At 57.1% G+C, this 9,514-nt stretch overlaps 1 long non-coding RNA gene across 1 annotated transcript in view; it reads right to left on the bottom strand.

The window, feature by feature from the left end:
* Nucleotides 1-8,584: 8,584 nt before the first annotated feature.
* The window catches only part of LOC129474282 (uncharacterized), a 7,207-nt gene continuing 6,277 nt past the window's right edge, over nt 8,585-9,514 (bottom strand). Inside the window, exons 2-3 of the long non-coding RNA XR_008654511.1 lie at nt 9,126-9,276; nt 8,585-9,001 (exon numbers count right to left, since the gene is read on the bottom strand). This is a non-coding gene — a long non-coding RNA (uncharacterized lncRNA). The remainder of the gene's footprint in view (nt 9,002-9,125; nt 9,277-9,514) is intronic.

Below are 9,514 nucleotides of genomic sequence, written 5' to 3'. Positions count from 1 at the left end.
GCTAATTGTGTTTGTTGTATTCTTTAATTATCATATGTATCATTAAGGATGTGCTTCTCTTGGAATCCGAGGGCCTTGCAGCCTCTCCCCGCCGTGTGTGCATGCGTGCACATGTCTGTGTCTCCATGCGTGCCTGTGTGTGTGTGTGTGTGTGTGTGTTCTAGTACACAGAACATTTACCTTTTACAAATTAGAAGAAACATCTGTGGGAGCCTGTGGTCAGTTCGGCCTTCATTTAAAGTGAGGATTTAGACAATCTCTGAGCTTTGCCACCGCTGGAAGCAGAGGCAGGAAACGACCGGATAAAACAGAACGATGCGGAGTTTCCTCCTGTCATTTATTGTGAGTCTGACTACAGATCATTCTCATTTTGGATTTCAGACGGTTTGAAATGCAAGTCTAGCTGCTCAACCAGGGGTCTCCAGAAAGAGGTGCCCGGCTATCACTCAAGGGGCTGTGGGAGCCCAGGACGGTGGGAGCCGCTAGGAGCTCTGGGATTGCCTGTGAGGCTGCACGGAGACAGGAGTTTAAGATGAATGAAGCACCCCGGCCTTGCCCTCTGGGAAAGCGCCGTGTTTAAGGCTCCCCTGGTCCTCTCCCGGGTGCCCCGGACCCCTCCCAAGGGCTGCTCTCCCTCTCACCGAGAGCCCCTTTGCCTCCGACTGCACCCCTGTGGCACCTGGTCACCTGCGTTCACGTCTGCAGGTCGGCCTCTCTGGGGTGACCCACACAGCATCCTGCCTCACTTCAGTACAGTGTTTCCATTCAGACCAGATGTCCAGCCAAGAACGTTCTGCTCCCAGGTAAGACATGTGCACCTGCCTCATCACCGTGGGCCACTGCTGGGCCTGGCAGGAGCTGAGGGTCCTGGCACTGCTCAGGGAGGGTCCTGGGGCCTGCAGCTCACGTGGTCCTTACCAGAATCAGGCCCTGGCCCTGCAGACTGGCCAAAAACAGGGCCCAAGCCAAGCCGCGTTCCCGTGGGTGGACGTCCACTTATTAAGAAGGCCTGTGTCCACAGGAGGCATGATTCTGGGCGTGTGTGCACACGTGTGTGCGTGTGCGTGAATCTGACACACAACACCTCAGCTGTTCTAACAGCCTGCAGTGGTCACCGGGGTCTTTCTAGAGGAGACCTGAGCTGGCAGAGTGCTGTGCGGCTGTCCTCCCTCCCCTGCCCCAGCTGCACGTGGAGAAAGAGGGGCTGAGGGACGTGAGGGGTGGTGCTGTCGGCTGGGGTGAGCCCAGCTCCGGCTGCACCAGCTTCATGACCCTGTCTGTGGCATCCAGAGCTCACTCTGATTGCCAAGTGCAAACACTGGGCTGAGTGAGGCACTGATTCCTAAGGGCAGAAAAAGTCGTGCTGAGAGCTCAGCAAGGGTGAGGGTGTGCAGAGATGTGTCTAGACCCACTGGGTGAAGGCACACAGGACCCCTGTGACTCCAGGGTTGACCCTGCTGGGTCCAGGAAGCAGCGAGCAGGAAAACAAGCCTCACCTCCGTGTTTGAAGTGGGCTTCCTGGTGCAGGGGTCCCCACTCCCCACCCTGCAGCCCCTCCTCACGTCTCTGCTCTTCCGGCTGCCACAAGGCTCCCGGGACGGGGCCCTTCTTCCTTCTGAGTTGTTTTTCAGGGGCTGTGCCGGGGTCCCACGGACACCTCGCTGGAATCAGCTGGGTTCTCATGGGAGGGGGAAGTGCCGCTCCTGCGTCCCTGCACCCTTGCCCTCTGTGTGGTGTGGCGTGTCTATCCCAACTGGCGAGGCCGCAAGCCCACAGTTGGCTGTTGCTCCTTCGCCCTCCATGCTCATTCCTCAGCCTGGTACGGCCCCAACGCCTCCCACCTTTGTGTGGTTCCAGGCCCATGCATGACACGCGTGTTCCATTTCCATGTGCTACTGGCCCCAGAGCCCATTCTGTACACACTCGTTTTACAACTGCTTTTTAAATCAGCGAAGAGAGGAAAGGAGGCGGCTCTGTGCTCACAGCCTCTTGTAGCCGCCTTTCCCAGGCTCTGTGTGCATATGGGCTCCAGTCACCATCGGGGCCCTGTGCCTGACCCCTGGGCAGTGTCCTCTTCCATTTCTTACGAGGTGGCTCCATGCCAGGGCACCCGAATGCCCCGGAGAAATGGGCAAAGGTGTGCAGAAGTTATCCCTGCTCAACAGGAGGGAGCATGGCCCCAGGTTTACCTGCTGTGCCTTCCAGGGAACCCCTTGCGACCTCAGCCTGCAGGGGCTCAGGGCGTGGGTTCTGGATTTAGACAGGCATGGGCCTCCTCGCATCAGCCATGTAGACTTGGGAGACACATTCATGTCTGGACGCAGTTTCCTCACCTCCAGATGGGAATGGCTGCAGCTCCGGGATCACAGGTCAGCGAGGATGAAGCAACCCCTCCAGGGGAAGCCTTTCCTTTCAGGACCAGGCACGTGGAGGCTCCGAGCAGAGGCTACCATTGTTCCTCTTGCTGCAATCATGAGCGTCTCCAGCACCCGGCCTGCAGCTGTGGTGTAACAGGTGAGATCAGAACACCTGCCCAGCACCGGGCTCAGGCTCGGAGCGTCCTGAGAGTGGGAGGGGTGGGGAGGCTGGCGGCGGTGGTGGGGAGGCGGCAGCACCTGCAGGCTGGGGTCTCAGGCAGCCCCCGGAGCTTGCTGGGAGAGGGTCCCAAGCTGGGGACCCAGAGCTGACTTGAGCTTTGCTGACGACAGACATAGCTCATCAGACAATTGTCACCCAGGCACCTGAGAACATGATACTACTCAGGGAAGGGCACATGGGCATTAGCCAGTCTGTAAACACACCGCAAACTCTATAGAAGTAATTGATTAGTAACTATCATGTAATTGCAGGGTAATCACATGGTTATTTTTGCTTTGCAAATTAAAGTGTTACTATGAGATTGAACAATTATGCAGGGTAATTATACCCTGATTCACATGCTAACTCCGAGTAAAATCATCAGGTAAACCCTAGGGTGGGTAGTTACTGTACAAATATGGAGTCATTGTGACCACATCATTATACATTAACGGGAGAGTAGCTGGCCTCCTGTGGGATAAGCCTCCCACCGCACCTGACCCTGACTTCCCTACCGAGCACAGCCAGACCCCGAGAGCAACGCCGGAAGCCCAGAGGGAGGGCGCCTGGAGACCTCGCACCAGGGGACCTGCTCGATGGGGCCCGTTTTTGACCATGAAGCACATTCCGAGAAAGTTGTTCTTTTCCTAACACGCTAGGGTTTCAGCAGGGCTGGCTGCCAGCACATTAGGGTGAGAACTGGCTGCAGAGACAGCCTCTGTCACAACCTGGCCTGCAGGCTGGGCCACCTGCACCACACCTGTTCCCCAGGCTGTTCAACTCACTTGTGACTTCGGCCTCACGGCAACCCCACAGGTAACCCCAAGAGCGGGAGGCACCTGTGTGTCAGTCATGCCACCCCCAGGCCCAGAAAAGTACCAGCACCTGGCAGGCAGGCCTGCATCTCCCGGAACTTAGTCACTCACACACATGCTGCGATGACCCACACCCGCCCAAGATGCCGCCTCTGTCCCTGGGTGCAGGTGACCAGACAGAGGCTAATTTTTTATATTTTTAGTATAGACGAGGCTTCACAGTGTTAGCCAGAATGGTCTCGATCTCCTGACCTTGTGAACCGCCCACCTCTGCCTTCCAGGGTGCTGGGATTACAGGCGTGAGCCACCTCGCCCGGCCCCCAGGGTGCTGGGATTACAGGCGTGAGCCGCCTCGCCCGGCCCCCAGGGTGCTGGGATTACAGGCGTGAGCCGCCTCGCCCGGCCCCCAGGGTGCTGGGATTACAGGCGTGAGCCGCCGCACCCGGCCCCCAAGATGCTTTTACATTTCCACTGGACCCTTGCGGGAGGTGTTGGCTGGGCCGCCCTCCAGGACACTTCGTTCCCTCTGCTCAGGGCATTCTCAAGGCCTCAGCGACACTCGGGCCATCCTTCCCTTCCCCAGGACACCCGCCCTTCCCATCCCTAGATGTCCCAGGCCCCAGGAACCCCTGTGCCAGCCATCCTGGCAGCCCATCTGCCCACCTGACACCCTCCCCACACCAGCCTGGGATCCACGGAAAGGCACAGATGTGTCACCCTTGGGGGCCAAGGCTGCACTGACACCAGGGCCTGTTGTGAACTCAGTTTAAGGGCAGCAAAGCTGTGAGCCAGATGAGGCTTCTTGGCCAGCTGGAGGCTCTCCTGGGACACAGTGGGGAGTTATTGGGGAGGGCCCAGTGTCCCCCTGAAATGGAGTGTTGGGACCTGAAGCAAGAGTCAGGGATACCGGCCCGGCTGGCTGACGGCCCTGAGGCTGGCCTGAGTGCTGCCCTGAGGGGCTGGGTGATCCCTGCAGCCTCCTCCCCTCTCGGGGCCTCAGTTAGAAGCGGGCCACGAAGGTCCTCCCAGCCGCCGCATCTGTGTCTGCCTGTGGACAGAGGCAGGCCTCGCCCCTGGCCCACCCCTTCCTTGCAACCTTGACCCCACGAGAGACCCTGGGTTGGGGCGTTGGTGGATGGTGCCCTGCCCTGCGTCACCAGCAGCAGCGCTCTCCTTGATTAAGCAGCAAGGCAAGGTGGGTGCTGACTCGGGGTCACTCACAGACCAGAAGGCGAATTGCAGAGCTGCACCCTGTAATTTAGTCAAAATGAAAAGGGCAGGAAGGAAAGGTCAATACTGTTTTAAATTAGTCTAACCGCTCCTTTATGTAGAGGACACTCTTGCTCCAAAGGACTGGCAATTTAGCAGTTGGGGAAAAAAGGTCACGCTTCTTGGCCCTAGGGCAGGTAATAAAAGCCAGTTACATTTTTGGAAATCATACCTGCAGGTTGTCAATTCTGGCAAATTCTGTACAAATTAGTCTACTCAAAGGCTTGAAGAGAAGGCACTGCAAACCTCACTGGCAAGCCAGGTGGGCGGGGGTGGGATCACCCATACAGGCAGGGGGAAGGGAAGGCCTGGGGCTGGGGTGGGGGAGACGATCAGGCCCTGGCCTACTCCATCCAGTTTCCTGCAGACTGGACCCCAGGCCCTCCTCACAGAGCACCCCACAGAAGGGCTGCCCCGCAGGGAGGCGCTGCAGAGGGCGCCCCAGGTGTCCCCTTGCACTCGGGGTGTGCAAATCTGATCCTTGGCTGCATGAGCGGACAGAGACGGTGCCGGAACGACCCTGTTCAATGTGCAGCACCGACTCCCGGCCACCCACACCAGACACCCTCACCCCCAGTCTGGGGTTTCTGGAGAAGGGGACCCAGGGGCGGCTCCCTTCTCCCCACAGGCTTGCAGGGCCCCTCCCGACCTGTGCTGCAGCTCCTGGCTCCTGTGGGCACCCAGGTTCCCGGGGCTGTGTGGGAGACACAGAAGTGGGGGCACCTCCGCAGCACCCACATCCTGCTGACACCGTGCATGTGAGTGTGCATGTGGGGCAGGGGTGCGCCAGGAAGGCAAAAATCCCAAGTGTCAGCGCCCGGTGATTTGAGGAGTTCAGACAAAGCCTTCCCTGGGGCTGTCCTTGGCCCACTTGTCCATCATCCCAGTGTCCCTGCAGCCCTTGAAATGGCTCGGATGTGGGGCAGGAGGGCTGGGCGGATGCCGATCTGAGGCCGAGGTTGATGGACTCCGGCTCCCCCAATGATGATCCAGCTGCTGCCCCACATGGGGCTTCGAGGCTGTGGCAACAGAGCCAGTGGGACACGCTCCTGATGCCAGACCCAGGGGTAAGAGCTGCCCCTGCTCCAAGGTCTGTGCCACGATGGCCGCCAGAGCGAAAATGTGAGGGAGAGAAGTGCTCTCAGGGCCTCCCAGGGAGGGTCTGCAGCGTGTGGCTTGCTAAGCACCCTCCTTTCTGATCCCGCCCTGAGCAGCTCCCTGGGACTTTTGTTGGTCAAAGCTTCAGCTGTGGTCAGAGGATCCAACGCTGCCGTCAACATGCAGCTGCTGCCGTATGGCTGCAGACGTGGTTTCTGGAACAGACGGGCCCAGCCCTGCAAGGTAGACTGGCTCTTTGGCTCTCGAGAGCAGCATGGCGCAGTGCTGATGTGCGTCCACACGGCCCAGCCACCCAGTCAGCTCACCTGGTTCTTACATTTCCCCTCCACAGGCAGAACCCAGACCCAGATCTGTTTCCTCCGCCTCCCGCCCTCCTCGCCCCTGCACCGTTTCTTGTCCCACAGAAGCTGCCATGGGTGCCGTGTACCCCATAGGGTGGGAGAGAAAGGTGTGTCCAGGAGCAACCTCGGGAAACAGGGGGCAGAGGATGCGGTGCAGAGCCGAGCTCCGGACTCACCCTCCTGACCGCCAGAGCCCCTGCCTGACTGCATCCTCATGGCATGAGGTCGGTATCTAGGAGGCCACACTCTTTGCCTAACATCCAGGACGCAGGAAAAGGATGGATACAGAAAAAAATACATAAATAAATTCAAGATGCATTTTAAAGAACATGAAAAACTTTAAAAGGATGGCTAATTGTCTAACATTTTGTTAATTCAATCAGGCTTGCAATTTAAAAATAGCTTTGCCTTTTACTGAAAAAGAAATTAATTATAATTTCTTACTGAATCAAGGGAGAGAATTCGGGACTAGGTGGTTCCCTGAGAAGGTCTTCTTACACGTTACCCTCCAATGTCCTGTGGCCAAGGGAGCTTCAACCCCCCTTTTATGAGGGTTGTGGTGGCTGGAGAACTCAGAGACGCCTCTAAAAAAATTGCAAGCTGGCTGGGCACGGTGGCTCACCCCTGTAATCCCAGCACTTTAGGAGGCTGAGGCAGGCAGATCACCTGAGGTCAGGAGTTTGAGACCATCCTGGCCAACATGGTGAATCCCCGTCTCTACTAAAAATACAAAAATTAGCTGGGCGTGGTGGCACGTGCCTGTAATCCCAGCTACTCAGGAGGCTGAGGCAGGAGAATCACTTGAACTTGGGAGGTGGAGGTTGCGGTGAGCCAAGATGGTGCCATTGCACCCCAGCCTGGGCGTCAGAGCAAGACTTCATCTCAAAAAAATAAAAAAATTAAAAAATCGCAAGCTGCACCCAGGTGTAAATCTGGAGGGCGCCTCCTTGGAAAACTTGGCTGGTGACTGCACCCTCAGTTCAAGCTCACCGGCCGTCCTTCCCTGTGCACACACAGGAGCCCTCCAGTGTGTCTGGAATATCCCAGAGCCACTGTCTCCCGGCTGCCTGGCCTCTGTGAGCTGCACTCTCGCCTGAAGGCCAAGACGGCTGCTCTGGAGAAAGAACTTCCCCTGGTGCTCAAGTCCCGAAGGAGAGCCCCATGGGCATGGGGAGGGGAGGGTGCCTCGCCCCCAAGGCTGCGTTGCTCCGAGGCCTGGCTGGCACCACCACCCGGAGGCTTCTCTAGCAAACAAATCCACACTCAGTGTGGCAGCAGCGAAGTGCTTTTCTCAGCTTCCTGCTTTCCTCCAGAGAGCAAACCAGTGCCTGACCATCCGGTTCTCCCTGAATCAACACTCACTGAAAGGAGCTGGTGGAGGGGCCTGTGGGCAACAAACAGCCACAAACCAGACCCCGGGGTCTCTGGAGCTGGGGGCTCTGCGTGGCCCAGGGGTCGTTAATGGGCACGGTTTCCAGTCCAGTCCAGGCCGGCGGTGGTGGGGCTCAGACCCATCCAGACACTGGGAGCCAGTCACCCCAAAATAACGAGTTGGGCCTTGAGTTCCAAGTCATCTTTGAGCAGCCGTGCGTCAGCACCGCTGTCCCTGACCACCCCGCGCTGTCCTGCCTCCGTCTCCTCCTTCTCGCTGCACCCCAGGTCGGGAGATAAAGGGCAATTCAGAGCCTGCTGCCTGCAGGCAAAACGTCTCCCCAGCACCGCAAGTCTCTGAGCAATTTGAGGCCCAGAAACCCCCTAGACATAGCTTCTGCTTTTCAAAATCTGTTCATTCGTTTAGCCTCAGGGAACCTCATCCCTGTATGTCCACACCTGGCATCCCGAGGAAGCTGGGGGGGAACCGCACCTCCATTCCTCCAACTCAGAAACCCCCTTCTGCACCGGCAGCTCTGGGCCCGCACTAAGTGTGCAGCGCGGCCATCCTGCAGCTGAGACACAGGGTGTCCGGCAGTGTTTGGATGGATTCTACAATATTTGGGACAGCCTTACACTAAAAAATCAGTCACTGCTTCTCCAAACTTCCTGTTGAGCTGGCACCCTGTGTTTTTGTTTGCTGTGTTTTTGTTTGTTGTATCTGGGTACCCTAAGCATGATCACAAGTTACAAAGTCAGGCCCTGCAGGCTCATGGGAGGCAGAATGGGGGTCCCTAAACATGCCCACTTCCCGGTGCACGGAAACTGTGAACACGTGAGGCTGCCAGTCAGCTGCCCGACAGGGAGAGGTGACCCTGGATTATATGGGGAGACCCAGTAGAATCTCGTGCCCTTCAACATAGAGGCGGAGGGCAGAGCAGGTCTCAGTGACAAGACACCTCTGGCTCTGAAGATGGAGGATGGGACTGAGGGCCGAGGGGTTCTCCCCTGGAGCCTCTAGAAGGAACCAGCCCTCCCGAGACCTGCTGTTAGCCCAGGGAGACCATTTCCGACGTCTAACCTGCAGAACTGGAAAGTGTAAGTGTTCTTTTTAAAAAAGCTGTCGTGAGTACATAGAGGGTGTCGCTATTTATGGGGTCCATGAGATATTTTGATACAGGCATCCAGTGTGTAATAATCACATCAGGGGAAATGGGGTGAAGCCGCTATGTTTGTGATAAATTTTTAGAGCAGCCAGAAAAATATATGTAAATAGGACCCAGTTAGATAACGTATATTTTTGGCTTCTGCTCTGTAGAAACTCACACATGATTTGGGGAGTTGTAAAGGCCTGATTTGATTTTGTTTGTTTGCTTGCTTGCTTGCTTTTGGGCCTGGTGTGCCGGGCCAGCAGGTGTTTAATTGAACCTGGCTCCTTGCTTGTTCAAATGTTGAGTGAGGGCAGCCTCCAGGTTCCGGGAGCTTCCGAGTGAGCCTCACGCCTCACAGCTGCAGGTCAGAGAGCGATTTGTGGCCCAGACACCCCCTGGACGTAGCTTCTGCTTTTCAGAATCTGTTCATTCATTTAGCCCCAGGGGACCTCATCCCTGAATGTACACACCGGGCATCAGACCTGGTTGCAGACTCGGTGGTTCTAGGAGGCAGCAGTGTAGACCCGGTGAAGGAGCAGCCAGGGCCTGAGTGAAGCTGGGGCAGCAGAAGCAGCTTTTGATATTTTTTTTTTTCTGCTGAGTCTTGCCAGCTTTTAGTTTAGAAGTTCCTTCCTGGGGAAGAAAGTGGCCACTTAAATGGCATAAAAAATAATGCACCAGGCAGGGGACCCCTGAGACCCTGGGGCTGGGCTCTGGCTGGGGGCCTCACATGGAGGAGGAGGGATGAGATTCTCAAGGAGGCCAAGGTCCCAGGTCCTGGGCTACCGGAGGCTCCTTGGGGCCTCTGCCTTCCCCAGGAGCAAGCAAGGAAGGAATGTAGAGCAGCAGGGCCGTGGGCGCAGGGCAGCCC

Source organism: Symphalangus syndactylus, chromosome 24, assembly GCF_028878055.3.
Source record: "Symphalangus syndactylus isolate Jambi chromosome 24, NHGRI_mSymSyn1-v2.1_pri, whole genome shotgun sequence".
NCBI classification, from domain to species: Eukaryota; Metazoa; Chordata; class Mammalia; order Primates; family Hylobatidae; genus Symphalangus; species Symphalangus syndactylus.
This window is presented reverse-complemented; position numbering and strand designations above follow the sequence as displayed.